The sequence below is a fragment of the Pollachius pollachius genome (assembly GCF_949987615.1).
Source record: "Pollachius pollachius genome assembly, chromosome: 17".
Classification (NCBI taxonomy): Eukaryota; Metazoa; Chordata; class Actinopteri; order Gadiformes; family Gadidae; genus Pollachius; species Pollachius pollachius.
This window is the reverse complement of record NC_136950.1, coordinates 15,209,048-15,212,391: the sequence shown is the minus strand read 5'-3', so window position 1 is coordinate 15,212,391 and position 3,344 is coordinate 15,209,048.

Sequence of the window (3,344 nt, the reverse complement as noted above, 5' to 3'; positions counted from 1 at the left end):
TGCAGCTGCTGCAGGGCTGGACCACAATGGGCTCAGGGAAGCTGCTGTGAGGCTGGACCACAATGGGCTCAGGACAGCTGCTGTGAGGCTGGACCACAATGGGATCAGTGCAGCTCCTGCAGGGGACCACAATTGGCTCAGAACAGCTGCTGTGAGGCTGGACCTCAATGGGCTCAGGACAGCTGCAGTGAGGCTGGACCTCAATGGGCTCAGTGCAGCTGCTGTGAGGCTGGACCCCAATGGGCTCAGAGCAGCTTCTGCAGAGCTGGACCTCAATGGGCTCAGAGCAGCTTCTGCAGGGCTGGACCATCATGGGCTCACTGAAGCTGCTGTTGGGCTGGTCCACACTGGGCTCAGTGCAGCTGCTGTGAGGCTGGACCACAATGGGCTCAGAGTAGCTTCTGCAGGGCTGGACCTCAATGGGCTCAGTGCAGCTTCTGCAGGGCTGGACCTCAATGGGCTCAGTGTAGCTGCTGTGAGGCTGGACAAAAATGGGCTCAGTGCAGATGCTGCTGTGAGGCTGGACCTCAATGGCCTCAGTGCAGCTTCTGCAGGGCTGGACCATCATGGGCTTACTGAAGCTGCTGTTGGGCTGGTCCACACTGGGCTCAGTGCAGCTGCTGTGAGGCTGGACCACAATGGGCTCAGGGCAGCTGTTGTTGGGCTCGACCACACTCGACTCAGGACAGCTGCTGCAGGGCTGGACCATAGTGGGCTCAGGGAAGCTGAAGAGGGGATGCTTCAGCAGTGCGCGTGGTGTGATGCGCTGGTCACAATCCAGATGGAGCAGCCTCTTCAACAGGTCCTTGAAGCTGGGCGGGATAGGTTGGCCTGGCTGATATCCTGACTTCAGGTTAAAAGTGAAATGATTAAGAAGATGGGGCACAAATGGCCAATGCATTTACGTCTACAACGTGACTGGATCAACACCTACCTCGACAACCTCCTCCAGGGAGGTGTAAAAGAACGATCTGGGCCGGTCCTTCTTGGGCACCTTGATCATCGTACTCTTCCTAAACTCCCTTTTTGTCTGGAAAATAGCCTCTGTTTTGGTTTACTTCTATTGACCCGTAGATACTGTTAGACAGGTGGACAGACAGACACGTATAGTGATACCTTGAGTCTCCAGAGCGATCCTTTGGTGAAGCACAAAGGAGTTTTGATGCCTTGTTCCAGCATAGTATCAGAAACCTCACCATGGGTCTGTATGATGTATGCCCACTGAAACGCAAGTGAACACATCCTTCCTGTTAGCAATCAACCATTGGATTATGTGGGAGAATATTATTATTGTTCAGGGATTCAAAAATATTTTCAATGATCCCCACAGACTCAGACTTGTAATTTGGAAACTGTCTTAGTGTAAAAGGTTTTTGGTATTTTGACTTTGAAACACACTGTTAGAGTTACCATATCATACTCTGTGTAGCCGGGATAAATGGGGTCGCCAATTAACAATTCGGCTGTCAGGCAACCCAGGGACCACATATCAATCATGCCTGTATATGGTAGACCCAGCATGACCTCTGGAGATCTGAAATGAAAGAAAGATAGGAAATTGGAGCAACCATTCTAATTAGTAACCAATAGGAACCAACCAAGTCAGGATGGCTGTCAGTTACTAACCTGTACCAGAGGGTCCCGAAATCGTGGCCAATTTTAGCCTGGGACACATGGATCGATAAGCCGAAGTCAATGATTTTGACTTGAGTCTCCTTTCCTGTCATCATGACGTTTTCCGGCTTCAGGTCGCAATGAATGACCCCACGGGTGCCAAGGTGGTAAAGGGCTGAGGCCAGCTGAAAATCAATATTTTATGACAGTTACCACTCCGTCCTCCCTAGTACAGCTACAGTATGCTACCCTTATGGCTGCCAAGAACCGAGGTGAAGGAGTGCGTCCTGCCGATGGAGCAGCTTGAAATGTTTATTGTGTGTTGCTAATATGTTCCATATATGGTGAGATACAGTCTGGGAGCCGAGAGGAGGACTAGGGAGCACTGGTTAGCAGTTTAAGAGCGTACTGTAATACTTCAGACTTCCCCAACTCTCTTATTTTGTAAGTGTTAAATTCGGTTTACGGGGGTGCAAACTTGTGATGGCCCAAAGAAAAAGGTGACGGCAATGTGTAGCTCCACCTTTTCGGGAACCTTTCAGACCGCTTGGTATCCCAACGGAGGAGTACTGAAAATAGGAGCGTCTCAGCTCATTTCCACCGAACGGTTTGGTGCGATCGGTGTGGCTCGGACCAGGACGGCTCGGTTACGCGCCTTGTTCACACTACCTCTGTTCGTCGACGGCAGTGTTGGGAACGTTACTTTAAAAGTAATTAGTTATAGTTACTCACTACTTGTTCCAAAAAGTAACTGAGATAGTAACTGAATTACTCGATAATAAAAATAACTATTTACCAGGGAAAGTAACTATTTACGTTCCTGTAAAAAAAGAAAGTTGCTATATGTCGAAGAATTTGGATTTTTCTAAGCAGTTTTCTATTGGCCTTATCAATTGACAAGCTCACCTTATCACCACCCGCATAATTTCTTTATTAGGCCTACTTGTATAAAAAATGCTGCTTACAGTGAGGGAGTTCTCCACGCTGCCTGGAGGCGGAGCTAGCAGTCTGCGTCTATCAACAGTAAACGGAGGGCTGCCCTATTTGAGTTAAAAACTGCGGATTTCGCCGAAAGCTGACAAGTTTGCACCCTTCCACCACAGTACCAAAGACCAAAGTTTGATGATTAAATCCAAAGTCTTTGCCGCAATAAGACGCACGCAAGAAAACACAGAATACTACAATGTATTTTGTTTCGAGAGCAACGACGACAGTACAATTGTGTTGAGGTCGAGGTCCAACCTTACCTGTGCCACTATATGCTTGATCTGCATCAGAGGCAGAATGTTGTCTGCTGTCTTCTCGACGAAGTCCATGAGAGACTGTTCCAGGAGCTCAAACACCAGACAGATGTGGGGACCGTGCTTGAAGACCCCCATCCATCTCACAATCCCACCCCTGTCCGGGTCCAGAAATCGGAGCAACCTCAGCATGATAAACTGAGAATAAAGAGCGGGTTAAAGATATATTTTACAATGCGATATCACATGAAGAAATCGTACAAAAAAGAAACAAACACAATTAGAAAATGGGCATATTATTTTTAGCAATATATATTTAAAAAACTATATATTTATGTTTTTTGTTTTACCTCTTGCTTTTTTATGATCTTAACAGCCACCTTTTCATTGGTGGTTGTTCGGACACATCTGACCACCTTCCCAAAGCTTCCTTCCCCCAGGATGTCTTCCACCAGGTAGGAGGAAGACTCGGTGGTAAGCAGGTCGCCT